Here is a 20104-nt window from a genome sequence, read left to right on the forward strand (position 1 = left end):
TATGCTCACACCCTGAGCGAGATATGTTAGAGTCATATATTTACCAGTTTTATTAAAAACGTTTTACCGATATTTAAAACAATGCAGAAGTATATCGGCTAACATTTCATTACGTGGTAAACTAATTGATATGTGAGGAAACATACGAAAAAAGGTAAAACCAATAGCAAAGCATTGACGGTATAGACATCATTATAAACACGCCAAAGTCTGAAAGTAAAAACAAAATACAATAATACCATAATATAATTAAATACTTGCCTTCAATGTATGGGAAAAGGCCGGTCATGATTACCAGTTTTAAGTAGAGGTGCGCAGCCATGATTTCACAGCTCCTCGCGTCCTGCAGAGGAACCCGGTCAACACACAAGGTACAGGTAGGGGGATCTACCTGCGAATGCGCTCGATAAAGTTTTGTGGATTATCGTAAGCTTTACATTATGTTATGTACAATGTTAAAAGCAATGTCGAGCGTTTTTAAACAAGATGTATTGATCTGATCTTAAAGATCGTACTATCGAATGAATAAACAAGAACGAAATATCATAGCCTCTACGCAAAGGGAAAAAGTACCATAAGGTGAACATATTCTATCAAGACAAATCACAGCGTAAACACACAAGGATAACAAATTACACAAATCAATAACGGCTCATAAGGACACAACAAATACTGCCACGTCATCCGACAAGAGGCCTATAGGCCTTAACGGCACATGAGTTATGTAAACAAAATGATGTTATCTAAGCTGCCAATTGAAAAAGAAATCATTTTGTAACAAAGGTAATTTGAACAACATGTTATGCAAACGTAGTTTGAAAGATCTGGGTAGTATATGTACTATCTCCAGAATCTTTGGTCGTGGGTTCAATCCCAGCATGGGCACCTCATTTTTCTATTTCTTTCTTTCTTATTACAGTAGAATGAGCTGTTGTATTGTTGTTGTTGTTATGGGGTGGGGGGATGGAGAGGTATATGAGTAAGGGTACTGGCTAAAAAGAAATCAGCTCTCCTATCAAATATCTAATTCATTGATTCAACAATGAAGAGTTTTTGTTTATTGGTATTTGCCATTTGGAAGCTTTGCATCTTTTTATACTGAACATAAATTACATACAACTAATGGTTAAAAAATAACAAAAGTATGTTGACTACTACATCTAAACTTAACACCAGTTGATATGAGTCAGGGTCAATATGTGCATACCACCAAACTTCTATCCCAAACTTATAATTCTGGATTATTTCTAATGGAAACTAATACTGTAAGCCAAAGGCTAACTAATACCCCCGCTCATATATAAACCAGAACTCTAAGCTAAAGGTTTACTAAGGCAAAGCATTGCAAAGCAATCCATAGTCTCCCACCAGTAATGAGTTCTTTATTGACTGAGCTGTACACTTTTTTAAGTATACTGGTCACTGATATACTTCCTGTACTCCTTCCCCATGCCAAAACATACTTACATACCAAATCTTGTTAGCCCAGATGAACCTGTTTTGCTAAACTTGTCTTATTAGTTAAGGGAAAAGATGGCAGGACAAAGATATTAAACAAAGGGCCATAAATCCTTAAAAAGGGTAGAAATGAAAATAAATACTAGTCTGATGCACGACATCAGATGGTAATTACAATATCTGCATTGTTATGAGGCAGATACAGGTTTATTCAACAAAGGGCCATAACTCTTTTTAGAGGGGTAGAATAAAAAAAGTACTTCTTGGATTCACAACGTCAGGGGACAGGGGACATATCTGTAAAAAAGATTGAAATCGGCTCAGTAGATTATGAGAAGTTGTCAGGACAAGAATTTTTCAACAAAAGGCCATAACTCCATAAAAAAGGGTTGGAAAAAAATACCTGGATGCACAACATAAGGGGGTAGTTATCATCTTATCCAAAAATGTTTAGTTTAAACTTTCTTTTATTTCAGTTCAAGCATGTTATTACAATGAACAGAGAAGACAAAGGGAAATAGGAACAAGTGTCACAGACACTTATGTAAACCTGCAACCAAGTATACTAAACAGCAACTAATATATTCAGTACGTGATAACACCATTCATACACACATCACACGCATATATATATATACCAATAATTAATGGATATAACAATAGTTTAAACTTCCTTAGAGTAAGGTTGTTGGGGTAAGATATATATTGTACAAATTTACATGTCATATTATTCAGTTTTAAGTATATGATTCTGTAAAGCTAGAAATATTAACCTATTGTCAGCCAATGTAAACGAATCATCTCAAAATAATAATAACTCCAAAGTAATATTATGGGGCAAACATTGTAGGTAGCGTCTTCTTATTGGATCGTACCTGTTATATTCCATTAAAAAATGTTTATTGTTTTCGACTTCACCACAACATAATGGAGATGGAGCTATATTTTTAGCAAATAAATGACCATTTAAGGAGCTACACTCAATTCGTAGTCGTGCGTGTGATATATTTAGCCCTTGCGGGTACCAACGTTGTAATATATAGGCGTTTTCTTAGTATGTTGCTTGTCAAAATAAGATTTTAAAGCAGAAGTAGACGGATTTGATCGTACATTTTGTGGAAGACTATTCCATTGGTCTATAACAGAAGGTAGAAATGACTGCTTATAAAAGGAAGTTTTGCTCAATATTGGATTAATAAAGGTATGGTCGGAGTTTATGGTATCATATCGATGCCCTTCTAATACAGTACTTGGGATAAGGCTATATAAATATACAGGTGTATATTGATAGAACTTTTTATGGAACTGGATAATTTTATGATTTTGCCTCCGATCAAATAAACTGACTCAAGCTGATTCATTGAAAAGTTTGTCAATGATTACTAATTTAGTTGCACCTATTACAATTCGAGCGGGTTCAATACTGAGGTTTTCCAAGAGTATCTTATAGATGTGGTCAGCATTAATGTCCTTGATCATTACCTTCCCATCCCATGTCCTAGTCTGGTCCACAGCACATGATGGGTTTTTTTACTAGCTGCCGACAAAGGAACTCGAGCTTATCACGGTGTTTGGTCAAGCCTTCGTTAACCGATACAGACTTGGTCAAAGTACAGCCCCTGCATTTTGTACTGGTCTTAAGAAGTGTACGTTTGGCCTCGTACGTTCGCAGTCTCGTGATGATTTGATGGGGTTTGGACTTGGCTTTCGCGGGATTTCCAACAAGGTGTGACCTTTCAATGTCGTCAGCACTAATGGATATACCAGCCTTATCGATGGCATCAAGGACAAGGGTAGTGGTATTTTCAGATTTGGACTCGGGGATCCCAGAGATTCTAACCAATGGCCTCCGGCTATATTGTTCTAGATCGTCAAGTTTTAGCCGGAGGTCCTGGTTTTCTAGCTTAATATTATCCAATTCTGCCCTTTGAATAATGGTGGACAATTCCCCCATAAGCATGTCTCGAACGGCCACAGTTATTTCTTTGACATTGTCTGGTGATAAATTCACATTATAAGCCTGTGGGCTGGGGACATGTTCAGGGGGGGTAGCCAGGAGATTGATGATAGTAATTACCCGTAGGAATCGAGGGCGTTGAGGAACCCATTGGTAAGTACAGGCCAGGTTGGCCAGGATACATGGGGAAGTTGATGGGAGCGTTTCGTCCGTCAGTGATCCTTGTCTTGCCTTTTTGCTCTCCGGAAGAATTAGAGATGCAGATGAAGTTGAAGATGAATTGAGAAAATGTTTATTGGAAGAAGTAGCAGCATCCATGACAAAGGTATACAACAGTTTATATCAACGAGAATAACGCTCGACGGAAAATTAAAACAAGCAGGTTTGTACAGGTAAGGCACTCACGTGGTCAGCTGCAGGTGTGTACATGTAAGGCACAACTATATGTGGTCAGCTAAGTGTGACGAACACGGGCATAATCACGAGTGTATACGTTATACAATGGCGACCTCAGGATACGATTCAAAATTTCAACTTGCAGCACCAGCAGTTCAAATAAAGCAATAAACAGTTCATGCACTCATACAAATTGCACGACTCAATATATCCATAGTCCAGCAAAATCATATCAAGCAGCAGGCCGTAAATATGTATAGTATCCCATTTCTTGCTGAGCAGTGCTGAATGGTGTCACCAGACCGAAGGCCGGCAACTGAATAGACAACTTCAGGTGAGAGTTATCATATCTGAAAAGTTTCGTTGAAATCGGTCCATTACTTTAAAAGAAGCTGTACAGGCAAAAAAAAATCTACGGACAGACAGACAGAAGGACAGACAAGCTGAAAACAGTATACCTTCCCCCTTACATCGTTGCGGGGGTATAACTAACGAAATCATACTGGAAAACATCAATTTCCTATATAAACTAAGGTAAACTTAACCCCCTCCCCAGGAGGAAATGTGAGATCCTGCTGTCAAAAAATTCATAATTTTGGGATTTATGGGACTTGAGAAGATTTTTAAAATTTGAGTCAAACTGTCATCTTATACTAATAATTACAACCAAGTTTGAACGATTTCCTATATAAACTATGGTAAACTTATCCCCTCCCCAGGGGGAAATGTCAGACCCTGAAGTCATGAAATTCACAATTTTGGTATAGTATCTTCAGACTATATCATCCATGAAGAGTATTTGATTCTACCATATCATGTGTAGAGAAGAAGATTTTTGAAATTCAAATCAATTTGACACCTTTTAGGGGGCCCCGCCCATCAGCCCCTGGGGGTCAGCAGAGTCAATATGTGCATAGCATCAAACTGTCATACAGTACTATTAATTATAACCATGTTTGAATGATTTCCAATCGAAATTAAACAAATTATGCTCAAAATGTAATTTTCCTATATAAACTAGGTAGATGTCAGACCCTGGGTTCATGCAATTCATAATTTTGGTAAAGTACCTTAACAACCTTCCATCCGTGAAGAGTATTTGATTCTACCATATCTGGGTGTAAAGAAGAAGATATTTGAAATTCAAATCTATTTGACCCTTTTTGTGGGCCCGTCAATCAGCCCCTGGCCGGGTCAGCCAGAGTCAATATGTACATACCATCAAACCATCATCCTATACTTATAAGTATAACCAAGTGTGAACGATTTCCAATGGAAATTAAACAAATTATGCTAACAATATGTTTTCCTTTTATCAAATATAGTAAACTGTATCCTCTCCCCAGGGGAAAATATCAGACCCTGGGGTCATGAAATTCATAATTGCGGTAAAGTACCTTAAGAGCCTTCCTTTCAAGAAGAGTATTTGATTTTACCATATCAGGGTGTAGAGAAGAAGGTTTTCGAAATTCAAATTAATTTGACCCCTTCCCATGGAGAAACGTGAGACCCTGGGGTAATGAAATGCACAACTTTGGTAAAGTACCTTAAGACCCTTTCATCCATACAGAGTATTTGATTCTACCATATCTGGGTGTAGAGAAAAATATTTTTGAAATTTGAGTCAATTTGACACTTTTTGGCCCCACCCCTCGGGCTCCTAGGGGGTGGCCATGGGACCATATAATTCACAATTGTGGTTTACATTTTACTATGGAAGGTTCCTGCAAAATTTCATTACAATTGGTTCAGTAGTTTTTAAGAAGAAGTCCAAAATGTTTTAAATTGTTTACGGAAGCACGACGCACGACGGACGACGGACGATGCACGACGCCGGACAAAAGGCGATCGCAATAGGTCACTTGAGACTTTGTCTCGGGTGACCTTAAAAGGAAAAACTATAGCACATTGTCAAAAGGAAAGCTAGATTACATTATAACAGCGTCAACATATTAAAGACAAAGTATAATACGATAGAATATATCGTACAGATTCAATGAGATAAGATCAAAGAAAATACCATAAAAACGATACACAATATTACATAACATTAGCACTAAATGACACAACATACAATAGCATTACCACTTAAAACCAAAGTATACCATAACATTATCACTTAATTACACAATATACCGTCACGTAAGCACACAATGACATAGTATACCATAAAACTATTAATCAAAAACACAATAAACGATAACATAAGCAATGAATGACACCATGATATTAGCTCTCAATGACACAATAATCCATAACATTAGCTCAATAACACAATTTACCATAACATAAGCACACGATGACACATTAAGCACACAATATGTCATAATATTAGCACTCATTGACAAAATATACCATTACATTACCACTCAATAATACAATAAACCATAACTATAACAAGTGTGTCATTGAGTGCTTACGTTGTGTACTATTGTGTGCTAATGTTATATTAGCACACAATATATCTTAACTCTTTCCGTACCGTTGTCGTGTACACACGACAACAATATGTCATCCTGGTCCCCGTTGTCGTGTACAGACGACAAAATAAAGGGCCGTCTCATCCCCGTTGTCGTGTACACACGATAAGAGACTTTGATGTAACCTGCCTGATGTTTAGTTGGTTATCGCACGAGACTGTCGCGAAAAAAACCTTTAATTGTCGCTAAAATCAGAACCCATCAGTTTGGAAGAAATAATTTTAGTTGTGCAGAGTACACTTTTTTCTTATGTGACTTAATGTTTTCGCATTTGCCGCAAGATGTTTGCGTTTGGTGCCTCAAATGTAAACAAGATGGCGGCAACTTAATTCGATACGAACACTCGTAAATTCATCATCAGATATTTGTTGAGACTTATTGAAGTAAATTTGAATATTCTAATATAAGTCTTGACGAAATCTACTTGTATTTAGAAAAATATCAACGACTCCACATTCGTAACCATAATGAAACCCCATTGGAAACCTGTACTACAACGCTGTGTTAAATACAAGGAATCGTATCGTTTATTGAAAGACAAATGTCGATTTCTCAGTCAGTATCAGCTGCCAGTTAGTCATTATGCTGCGAAAATTGAGAAGTGTTTGTCTATGAACCAGAACATGAAACAATAACAATATTTGTTCACAGTTACCTGTTTAATCCTTGCGGCAGTTACACCTAGTCTAAAAAGTACATTAAAAATCCGCCATTTTGTTAAATGCGCGGGGGCGAGTCTAATAAGTACATCCGGTACGAAATCCGGACCGGAGTTGCGGTACGGAAAGAGTTAACGTAGCACTCAATGACACACTATACAACTGTATTGCCACTCAATGTCACAATATATAATAACATTACCGCTCAATAACACAATATAACATAACATTACCAATCAATGACACAATATACCATAACATTAGCACACAATGCCACAATATATCCTATTAATAATATAAATGTACCATATCATTAGCACTCAATGACACAATAAACCATAACATGAGCACTCACTTTCACAATATACCAAAACATTAGCACTCAATGACACAATATATCGCATTATTCAGCTGATATTTGTACTCTAGAGCTGTAGCATGTCCCGTGTCACGTTACGCCAATTATATAGTGGTAAATCTGGTGTATAATGATGTGATAAAATTAGAAATATGAGGTTCAAAAGGACAAATAAATAATGCAATAGCTTTGTGAACCAAACGATATCATTGTTGTACAAAGCATATTTTAAATGTTTTTGTTATCTCCTTTTTATTTTGATCTTTTGTGCTTTAGGAATAAACAAAATATTAAAAAAAAAGCTTAATCAACACTGAAAAGGTGTAACATTTTTTGTTTTTCTCATTCCTATAGTGGTCTGATAAACTGTAAAGTTCGTGGTGTCTATAAAGGAACCGTTAAACTGAAATTATATTAAAGGAAATTGTAATCTTTAAAACATCATTTAGATTTAACAGCAAATTAACATAGTATTATAAGTAAGTGTTTTAAGAAATAATCAATAAAAAATAGAAATCGATATTTGTGTTTCGTTTGATAAGCTGCATTAGTACGATTATGACTAACAAGTTGTAATTGGAAGGCGGCCGTAACGAAAGTTCCTAGAACGACTTTCACATTCGTAAATGATGCTAACGACAATCACTGTGTTGTAATGGCTGTAATGGCATACTCCACTTACGTACCAATTTTGCTTTACCAAGTTTGACTAATCAGATGCCACGGCGGCCATGTTGGATGCGCATTGGCCAAAACAAAGATGTTTTGCATATTTATGCATGCTCATTTCTACGCATGCAAAGTGTCATTGGATTACTACATTTAGTTACAGAGAATACGCGTTGACAAAATCACGGCTGAAAAGGAAGAATACACGGTTTAAAAAGAAAAAGTCAACATTATTTGTTTATGGACCTGTGGAGTGGCAGGTATATAGCATTTTAGTGCAACATAGTCGGTCAGATAGGAATGATTTAGACTACCAGTCAATACAAATTTAAAACATTATAAATCAGACAAAATTAAGCATTAACTGCCTTTAAATGTGGTTTCGTTGTTATATGGGATAATTATATGAACCGTGTTAACAAAATGTATATTCTTCAACTTTGTTACAATATGGTGACATGGATGAAATCAAGATAATCACAAATGGAACAAAACAATCTTTTGACCTTTAAATTGATGAAACTAGGAAAAAAGCAACAGAATCAGCAAAACCATTTGTCGAAATCAGAATCGATAAAACTAATGCCAAGTACACCCGTGGAAAATACATTTGGACGCTTGGAAAGAAGACAGGGATAATAAGACCAAAGTAACTCGCGTATTGAAATACATGATATCGTAGTAGAGCACTTTGCATTAATCTAAAATCAAAATAAATAAATATTTTTTTTTGTCAATGAAAAACCAAACTCTATCAATTTGATAAAACTGATATATCTCACTAAGTGAATGAAGATATCACTTTTGGTATTTACCAATCAGAACGACACCTTATATTTGTTACATTCAAAGATGTAGATTTCTGTCCAGACACGGTGAAGCGACGGTAGGTTAGGTTGTTGGTTTGAACAATTTAGCAACACTCATTACATTAAAGTTATTAACTTACTTATACAATCGATATGATTTATGAAAGCAGCTCTTACCAAATAATAGCAGAAAACGGCAGAATTATGTTAAATAACGCATTTGAAATGGCGGACATCCTTGTTGCCAGGGAAATCATTACAAAGATTACGCTATCATATCTACAACCGTTTTGATGCAGTTACATTTGTGTCGGTGGCAAATGTTTCAAAATGTAATTAACAACCAAAATTACGGTTTCTCTCTTTAAAACCGTTCATATTTTACTCGTATGGCATACCAATATTTTCACTCATGCTATGCACTTGTAAAAAACATCAGTTATCTTGCGTTCTCCTGATATATATATATATATATATCGTATTTATCGTAATTTGGTGTCACTTCCAAAACTACATTTTGTTTACGTAAGCCAAACAAAGTCAATGCTTTCGCTGTAACCACGAGTGGCAGCATGCAGTGACTACATTTCAGTTGAGACAAAAATACATAATAGGTGTTGGTTGTCCGGAGGTGTCCGAGGCATCTATTCTGCAACAAACTAAATTACTAAAATAAACATAAGATAAAAGAGGGAAAGTGGTAGCTTTTCTCGTAGAAGAGCATAAGAAATGATTTATATACTTGATTTAAATAAAATATCGATGATTCTAAGATAGTCTGAAGCTGTTCATTTTAAGAGTAAGTCAAAGTTATTTAACATCTTGCATATTTCGTAGACACAAACACTGATTGAGTCATACCGTAACATATATATAGCACATGTTATTGTTTCTGTTACAGGTAATTGAATTATACCGTGTAATCACCTAATAAAAGAGGTCTGTTTTGTTACATTCGCCTCACTTTTTACCCTCTTGTTGCAGCAGTTTTTGTTTGCGTTCATGAAAAAATATCCTCAACACGGCGTCAAATCATGTTATAAAATGAAGCTGAAAAGTCATAATTGAAACTTCTGTAATTAAGTGTGGTTTATGAACTAAGACAAGTCTACCATTTAACATGCAGGCGCACAGGCAGTTAGGTCAGCTGTGGTCAGTTTAAGCGACGTGACACTGGTGGTCAAGTACAGCCAGTGATTGTTCAGTTCAGTCACGTGACTCGGTCTTTGTTTGGGTCAGTTTCAGCAGCCTGTTTGCAGTAGATTTGTGTGTCTCCTGTTAAATGTAATTTTTAAAACAATATTTAAATTCAACGGCAATAAAAATAAATATTTCAAGTAATATTTCATAAAATATCACAAAAATATATTCGTTTGATAAGCTGTATTAATACGTTTATGACTAACAAGTTGTAAATCGAATGACGGCCGTTACCAAAGTTCCTAGAACGACTTTCTCAGTCGTAAATAATGCTTACGGCAATCACTATGCCGTGATGGCATACCAAACTTACGTACCAAGTTTGATTGAAATCGGTCAATATCTAAAGTTTGGCTAATCAGGGTCCACGGCGGCCATGTTGGATGTTCATTGGTCAAAACAAAGATGTTTTACATATCTATTCATGCTCATTTTTACGCATGCAAAGTTTCATTGGATTACTACATTTAGTTACAGAGAAAACGCGTTGACAAAATCACGACTGAAAGAGACGAAGATACGGGGTAAAAAGAATAAGTCAACATTATTTGTTTAGGGGACTTAATTATCCATTTCTGTTTGAGAACAAGAAAGACGTAATTTTCTGGGCAGGTGGACTTGTGGAGTAGCAGGTATATAGCATTTCAAAACAGTATAATCGGTCAGATAGGAATGATCTAGATTGCCAGTCAATACAAACTGAAAACATTATAAATCAGTCGTAATTTAGCATTGAACTGCTTTAAAATGTGGTTTATTGATATACGGGGAAATGGAAATGGAGGAAGGACACGTAGGATCGCTGTTTTCAGGTTAATGAGGTCAAAGTGATCGGAAACAATGGTGCAACACTGAATTGTGGTCAGCTTAAACGCTGACTCATTTGCTGAAGGGGTTGGTTTCGAACAGAAAACATTGGAAACATTAACAAGTGCAATCTAATTACGTTATTACAAAAAAAAATGTAAGCGTGGAGGCTTGAAGATTTTGACCAGCGATGTCCAAATTCCCTGATGTGAGGCAGGTCGTAGTGATCTCGGTACCGTACGCTCGACTTTTGGAGGAAGTGTGCGCCTGTTATATACTGGATGATGATGTGAATACATCAGAATATGAACTTGATCAGAAATGTAATGCTTTTCTTGGTGATAATATATTCGGCAGTACACCCTCGTGTTTCTTCGGTTTGATGCCTTTCCGAAACTTACCAGTGATAAGACGGACAAGAATTTTGTTAAAAGACAAGCCATGAAAAGACTGTAACGCGACACAACTCGGTAGTTGATACCAGTTGCTCGTGACGAATTCCTCGAATTTGTTTACAAAAACATAGAATATTTCAAAAGTACAATGAATACAGCAAATCTATCCAGATTCTCGCATTTACTTGATATACTAACCTTCACTATATCGGATTCTTGTATTTGAACCCGAAATTGCAAATTTATATTACATAATCTTTGTTTGCACTATCTTTTGCTTCTTTGATTTCAATGCTTTAAATTTCAACCACTTTCCTAATTACATGGATGTATGTTACAGAACTGATCACTCACAATGACGAAAAACATTTTGTGACGATAAGTGTTTACGTTCCGTATGTCTTATTGTGATTTATGAGTTACAGTCAAACCTACCTTAACGGTCACCTTAAATAAACGGACACCTGCCTTAAACGGTCAGTTTATGGTCCTCCCGATAAAATACACTATATATTGAACTCTGATTAAGAGATCACCTGTCTGACGCGGCAAATGGCCACTGAAATCGGGTCCCAATTACGATCACTGTCTTAAAACAGCGGCCAGCCGCCATTTTGTCTAGCAAGGTACACTGCAACGATCACTTGACTATGCTTATTTTTAGTTGCAGTCATATGATTTTTTTACGATAGTAATTGAAACGCATGGTGGCGATTTTCATTGGTACTCGCTAACTCTGGTTCAGGCAAATGAATTGATTTTAAGGGCATATTTTAGTCACATGATAAACAATGCTCAGTAGTTTATGTGTAGATCAAACGAGATGGATCGATCATCGATGAGAAAAGTACTTACCCTAAGTGATCGCGTGAAAGTAATTGTATTAGCGGAGCAAGGACTAAGTTCATCCTCATTTGAAACTTACAAACATTGAATTGATTTTTTTTCCTGCCAACACGACCAGTCTTTCACAACTAATGGATCAAGGAATTTTCAGGCGACGAAGCTGAAGTTCCGTAAACGTCAGGTTACGTAAGTGTGATTTATTAATTGTTTAAAAAATATATTTTATACTGAAATGAAATGACTGCACTGACAGTATTCATATCGCCATCCGATACTACCGCCAACTATCACCTAGAACGGATTTCCTCACTACATAATTCCCTCGATAAATTCTCAACCCTCGCACACCGCCATTCGCTATGTTATCTCCAATTCGGTCGTCGTGGAGCTCTCTAATATTCTATTTTTAGACCCCTCGGAAACTCCCATTTTTACTGGCACAGGTTATAGTTACACTTCGGCGATTTCGTTTACTGATCAAATCGATAGCGATAGGCATATGCTTTTTGTTTGTAAAACAATTGGTGATTGCTACTCATATTGTGTTTGTGTTGTACATGGGGTACCTGTATGTCAAAGTTTAACCTTTTAATGAGTTTTTCTTTTAATATTTCTCCCATTCCATTGCAATTGAGGCATATGTTGAGGGAAATGGACAGACAGCCAGGCCAGACTCTACAGGGTCCGACTTACTCAAACAGTCATCACCGTTATGATAATTGCATTTAAACATGCATATACATGTGTACATGTATCATGACTTTTCAGGTCCACATCATTTTCATTATACATGTACGTGTAAACTCTGGTACATGTATTTATGACTTCATGTAAATGTAATTTTTATGTCAACATATTGTCTTCTAAATGCATATGTGTATGAATGAATACATGATATTTTCTAATTGCTTGGCATTACATACATGTACACTGTATTTATAATAAAGTACACTTGAACCTAAATCTTAACTTTTGTATCTTGATTATTAGTCACATGATCTGACTGCACATTATTTCAGCAGCCACCTCTCTTATGCAGTCAATTTTCCTTGATCCCTTAAGTGGCCGCTTAATACAGGTTTGACTATAATATATATTTTCGAAATACTTCTCTGTTGCAGCCAAAAATCGTAAATGGGTAATCTGTTATATAGAGCTTCATTAGGCGTTGTTTCGGGGAATCTTTTATACACTTTAAACCCATTTGTTCGGTGATGCCACAGATGAGCGGAATAGGCATATTGTGCAACGAATGTTTACTTCATTTTCATTATCTTAAACGAATAAGAGACTATTGTTTTCGTAAAAATCTTACTCTACTAGATTGGCAGTCCATTTGATAAGCAGCAATGTTTCTCCTCATTGATGGAATAATTCGAAACAATTAATAAAAACGCAGATCTCATTTTATTCTTATATCCACATAAAATATTTGTGATAATGCAGCTTCTGAATGTTACACCATTGAAGTAGTCGACCAAATTTCTGGAGCACAATTTTTCGTTTTACTGCAAATTTGAATACTTGTGTTGCATCATTTTTCTTTTCATTTTGGATTAATTCTGGTAATTTTTGTCAATTTACAAGGACAAAGTAGCAACATTAGATTATTTTGTTATTACTAGTTGACGATGTGGTAGTATATAGCCTCTGTGGTTTGACGCTGTAGTACCGTTATCATTGTTTGCTGTCATTGTTATATTTGCAACATTCATCGAGTGTCTGCTTTGTAAAATGTAAATACGATGTTCTTACACAGACAATTTTGCTGAAATTTTGCCAGCTTGGTCACTGGTGATGTTAGTGATGTGGGAGTTACTTCCCCTTGTTTACCACTTTCTTGGTTATAATATCGTATTTACATAGTAGTGACTCGATGAATCTTGCAGAAATACCTTACATTCCTGCTAAATGAACTTCTTCAGTGTCACTTGCATATTTTGTCATTGTTAGTCGACGCGGTTATATATCACTCCCGTGTGTGTTGACGAAGAAAACAATAAGCATTGAAAGTTATGAGTTATCTCCCGTAGATCGATCAGCTCATGTACAGTTTATTGCTTGAATTCTATTGAATTAATATTTTCCTATCTTTTAAGCAATGTCACATGTACATAATTATTTTTTTTATTTATAAGCACCTGCATGAAAATTATACCGTTTATATTTTAAATGCTATTTCTTGTTTAAAACTATTTCTTTATTCGACTACCCTATGCAGTCATTTTTTTATTTAGACGTAGATAAGGACTTATGTTGCCCATTGAAACATATTGAGGAAATGGTATGTATATGTATACAACCGCCATCACGTGTCAAAATAAACTTAAACTATATACTTTATTTTAAATTTAATATCTGCAGATTTCATTCAATCAAAATATGTCAATATTTACACGTTTAAATTACTAAGAGTAACTGTGTTTGATCGGAAAAAGTTATAGGTAGGGATTATAATCGTATGAAACACTTGCTTATTGTCTGAATTACATATGCGAATCCTCAACACAGGGGTGCAATGCTCCGTATACATTAAATAGGATTAACAGCGGCGTTTACATCAAATACACGTGAAAACAGCGACATTTGCATTTCCACAGGCCAGGTAAAACTTCTGTCTATCATCTGTCTATCATCCAAATGGTGTTGACCTGTTTCCCGGAAGCCAAACCCATTCAGCTAGTTCTGTCTGTTACATATTACACCTGCCACCCATACATACACATGTAATCGATAAGCCAGCAATAACGGGTGGTGCGATATATTTGATACTGAAAGATAAATAAAGGAATAATTTAGATTTTATTAGAAGCTAAGTTGCAAGTAAGATTGTTATTCATGTCTAGCTCGAAATTAAAGTATTCCATTCTGCATGATAATATTATATCTTAAATGTTAATGAAATGTACATTGTTACTGTATGTGTTAACCCTGGTGCACTATGAATGTGTACTGTTTCTTTTATCATCATCACAATTTTAAAAAATGGGAATGAAAATGAGACAATTTTTTACTTTAATATCAACAAATTTAGCGGAGAAACAAAACAATTCGATATACTGAAATAACTTAATAGCATACGCAAGACGAGAACAAGAAGGCTTGGTTGATCTAGCAATGCAAACTGACATGTCCTAAAAAATGCTTGCCTGACCAAAGCCTTCCAATACAGTGTATAACCTCAACGAGTGGATAATCTCTAGGTGTGAGTTCATCCTCATGGACCAAGACTGCCTCGGCTATTGTGTGCAGTTAGAAGGACGGAGCAAAACTTCTCCGGTTGAACGGTGGGATTGCCTACGTAATCAGTTCGTTCTAGTCCAGAGACCTGCCAACCTACGGATCTGGAACTGGAGAGATGAAGGCTTGTATTTGATTGTCCAGGGAAGTGTTGAACAAGTATATGTGAGGTCTCTTCTACAATATGATAAAACAACTGGAAAAATCGGGAAAAAAATTCAGCTGTCATTTCTATCAGACATTTATTCATATTAGAAGAACATTTCACAAACAAATGTTTAACGCGTATTGAAGTGAAAATACTATTACATCGAATTAAATATAATGAGTCATCAGTGCAGTGTTTTCAACTAACCTTTTCAATGTAATGCCCAACAAATGTATTGTTAAATATTCTCGCAACAGCCAAGGTCAAATGAAAACGGGTTAACAAAAAGACAACTCCGATTGAATGAAAATGGAATGACAAATGAAAAGATATATTGGTTTAATGGGGGCAGCAAGTTACATTTTGATTTTTTTCCAATGTTCCCGTAACAATCACAGATGAAAACAATTCTAAAGGGGGACCGCATTAGTTGCCTCCCACTATGCACTGTTGGGATATATCAGACCTTCTTTTTCCCGAACCGACAGAGTTTATTTTTGTAAATTGATTATATGTTACAATTTAAGACCCTACCCCATCCTTACAATACAAAACAAAAGTGTGTGGATCACCACAACAGTCCGATGTGTCTTTTCTGAAATATATTGGATTATTTAAATAAGATAAGATAATATAAAATATGTAAGCTTATTCTATAGAAAAACAACAAAAATATTTACATGGTCTATCGTTATTTATATATTATTGTTATAATATGGTATAGGTCATTACGAATCTTGATCCGAGTGAAATAACTTCTCGAATGTTTTGGAGATTCAAACACAGCTCAAGCCAGTACTAAACATACAGGTGTGTTCATTACAAGTAAAGGTAGTAGTTATTATAGTTCTGGACAATTGAGTTATGGAAACATATAAATGCATGTGCTACATTTTTAGACAAAACTAAATAAGGCAACTGTTACAACAATATCAACAAAATGTAATTGAAAGTAAGTATATTAAGTCAATATTTTATAACCTCCTTTTTTCACAACAGTACGCTAAACAATACTACATATTATATAACACATACTTATATATATATATAGATAGATATTAATCGATAAGAATGAATATACAAGGAAATTAAAAGTAAATATACACTTACCTGTATGTGCTGGTCCGTGACTCGCGTATCATTTCGATTGATTTAAATAAAAGTGTCCATACCTTATACATGGTGGATATATTTGAACTTCATTTAAAGTTTTAAATAGCATATGTTTATAAAATACAAATGGTTATGTATTTATTTTGTTAATCAATGACATTAACTATCATAATTTATTGACTCACGATCGTATCTCACACACACTACAATGTTAATATAAAGAGTGTTACAACTAATCAATCAACAATGTTACGTTATGTTGGGCAATGTTATATAGGTAAATCAACACTCACTCTTCAAACACTTTAGCTCGAACACAATAAAGGATTACAAAACTGAACAACGACGTATACAGTGCCCCAAGACGTCAAATACAACTTATATATATACGATGTTAGACAATACGTCATTTAAAAAACATCAAATAAAGTGAACAAACAAGATAACAGTATAAAAAATAATCATTGACATGATGGTGAAGTGTGATCGACACGTCAAAAAACTAATATTAAAAACAAAGGGAGAAACAAATGATCAATTTTAATTTATAAATATACAAAAATTGATATATTGATTTTACATTTGAGTCTATCATCATTGAAATATAATCTAATATGAATATTTAGACAGTACGAATAAGCAAATGCTAAATCAAATGATATGAAAGTAAACGGTAACACAGTACTTTATTTTATCGTTATTTTTGTATTTGTTCTCAAATCAAACAACATTATATAAACTTCTATAGTTACCTGCTACGTTGAAACACGTGACATAAGGTTGATAACGACATCTGCCAACATTACCCCAGCTGTCAAAAGGGCAGTCAGCAAGACTGGTCTCCGTACCGTTACATCTTACATTTTCCATCCAAATTGGTTCATTAGGGACATTGGAAACACGCGATAAAGCCCGACCATTACTGAAATTCAAGAGAATTGTTATTGTTGCTGACGTTGTTTGGATTCATTGTAAAACAATACCAAAGTTTTCATAGCGTATTTTTAAGGGAAAATTATGCATCAAGTTCTTCGGCTTATTTGTTGTTGTTTTTTCTTCAATATTTACACAAACATTCCAAAAATATTTGATTATCTTATACCACGTATAATATTTGATTTTAGAAATGCATCTTACCTATAATGAAGCATTCTGCATACGACTGCTGCGTCTTTATCATCAAAATTATATTTTTGAGAACAAACAGCTCCCCAATATCCACTATAGTACACCTCGACCCGGCCGGTATGATTGTAAGCTCCATCTACCAGACGAACTTCTATGGTAGAATTAGCTGAAAATAAAGATTTATTTAGCATGGGAGGTTATATCGATTTACTAAAACAAATATATACACAGTAAGCATCAGAAGTTCAGCCTTTTTGCAACAATAAATTATGTACATTTAAGTTGTACGCTAGAAATGACGCAAACATAAGAAGAAAAGAGTTTTCTTTATAAGGGAAATCATTAGATTATTTTTTCTATAAATATAGAATAATGTTTAAAAAATCGACAGTTGTTTTCTCTTAAATATATAATGTTTACTATAATAATTCATCAACATTAAATTTAAAGCGAAGTGTCAGTTGTCGTTGCGATATGGTTTTAAAACGATTTCAAGAATAATTTGTAAATTCATGTATACAAAAGAAACAGTCCTATTTCAATCTTCGTAGTCATTGCATTCCAATCGACGGAGGCATCCAGTATCTTATCAAAGACGTTTTAGCAGTTACCACTGTGATGTTTGTATTTCCAATGTTTTTTTTATCGTATTTTCTTCTTAACTGCTGTCATGTTGTCTATTACGCCGTCAAAATGAAGGCCACTCCCTATATCTACATCCAAAAAATATTTAAATAATCGAAGGACGGGGAAAACTATTCGAATCGGGTTTCTACGATAGTAGCTACTGTAGCCGTGATTGCTATGCTGGTATAGATCCTGTGAAACTACATCGATATATTTAGAAACTCCACAGTGAACAACACTATTTCTCGACCTTTCATAGATTTTAAATTTCATATAAAGTAATGTTGGAAGCCCTTAGAATATGATTTTTCAATTATTATTGTCGTCATGTACGCGCATTAACACATTGTTCCATGTATCAAAATGGTGAAGGAGTCAAACAATGGTTCTTATAGGACTGTTATCTCGCTGAAGCGTAAACGACGCCATACTGGAAATAAGAAGCAATCTGCCGAGCCATTTGCAGTGCTTTTACGCTGATTTATACCCAGTCGGACTGAACTTAGCTGAATAAGGGAGAGATGAATATATTTGTATATATGCTTATGTCTTTTTTAAAGATCTTTTCGCTTTAAAAACATTAGGATCAATAAGAATATCACGTGGTTATCCTAAATTGATGTCAAGTTTACTTTAAATGATAGGTTCTTAAAACATCTGTTTATATTAATTGTATAACAGTTTCTGTTCTTATTTTTTCCCTTTATTTATCTTTCTCTCTCGATGCAGCCGCTGTTTGCTGTATTACACGTAAAGATTTAACTTTTTCTTTCTAAAACATTTGAAAAAACATCAAGAAACCCTGTTGCGATCCAACATATTTAAGAATAATTGTCGGAATAATTAAGGCATGCTTTTAATTAAGTCATATAAAATATGAAAAAATCTTAATTATTTCATTCTTTCCTTTGAAAAGACTGTTTACGGATGACTTGTTGGAAACAAGTATTTTTACAATAAGTCAGAATTAGTTTATTCCTTGTACATGTAGTGGCTCAAGTCCGTTGGGTGGATTTTATTCATCAACTTAAGAGGCCCCACAGTGAACAACACTTTTCCGACCTTTCATAGATTTTAAATTTTATATAAAGTAGTGTTAGAAGCCCTACGAATATTATTTTTCAATTATAATGGTCGTCATGTACGCGCATTAACACACTGTTCCATGTATCAATCCACGGAGCAATTTTCAGTGCTTATACGCTGATTTTTACGCAGTCAGACTTTAATTAGCTGAATAAGGGAGAGATGTATAAACTTGTATATATGCCTATGTCTTTTTTAAAGCTCTTTTGGCTTTAAAAACATTAAGATCAATAAAAAAATATCACATGGTTATCCTAAATTGATGTCAGGTTTGCTTTAAATAATAGGTTCTTAAAGAATCTGTTTATACTAATTGTACAACAGTTTCTGTTTATATTTTTTTCCACTTTATTTATCTTTCTCACTGGCTGTTTGTTGTATTACACTTCACGAAGAAGATTTAACATTTTCGTTCTAAAACATTTAAAAACTATGCACATAACTCTATGTATATTTTAAAAACATCAAGAAACCCTGTTGCGATCCAAAATATTTAAGAATAATTGTCGAAATAATTAAGGGATGCTTTTAAGTCATATAAGATATGAAAAATAATCTTAATTATTGCATTCTTTCCTTTGAAAAGACTTTTTACGAATGACTTGTTGGAAACAAGTATTTTGACAATAAGTTAGAATTATTTTATTCCTAAAACACGATGTTATTACATGTATTGGCTCAAGTCCCTTGGACGGATTTGTTCATCAATTGAAAAGGCTGATCGGGGG

General features: G+C 34.7%; 1 protein-coding gene across 1 annotated transcript in view; it reads right to left on the reverse strand.

Annotated features, from left to right (window-relative positions):
* The window catches only part of LOC110449391 (scavenger receptor cysteine-rich domain superfamily protein-like), a 51467-nt gene that overhangs the window by 23435 nt on the left and 7928 nt on the right, over positions 1-20104 (reverse strand). The gene's annotated exons all lie outside the window — the stretch shown is intronic.

The sequence above is a fragment of the Mizuhopecten yessoensis genome, unplaced genomic scaffold (assembly GCF_002113885.1).
Source record: "Mizuhopecten yessoensis strain PY_sf001 unplaced genomic scaffold, ASM211388v2 scaffold4599, whole genome shotgun sequence".
NCBI lineage: Eukaryota > Metazoa > Mollusca > Bivalvia > Pectinida > Pectinidae > Mizuhopecten > Mizuhopecten yessoensis.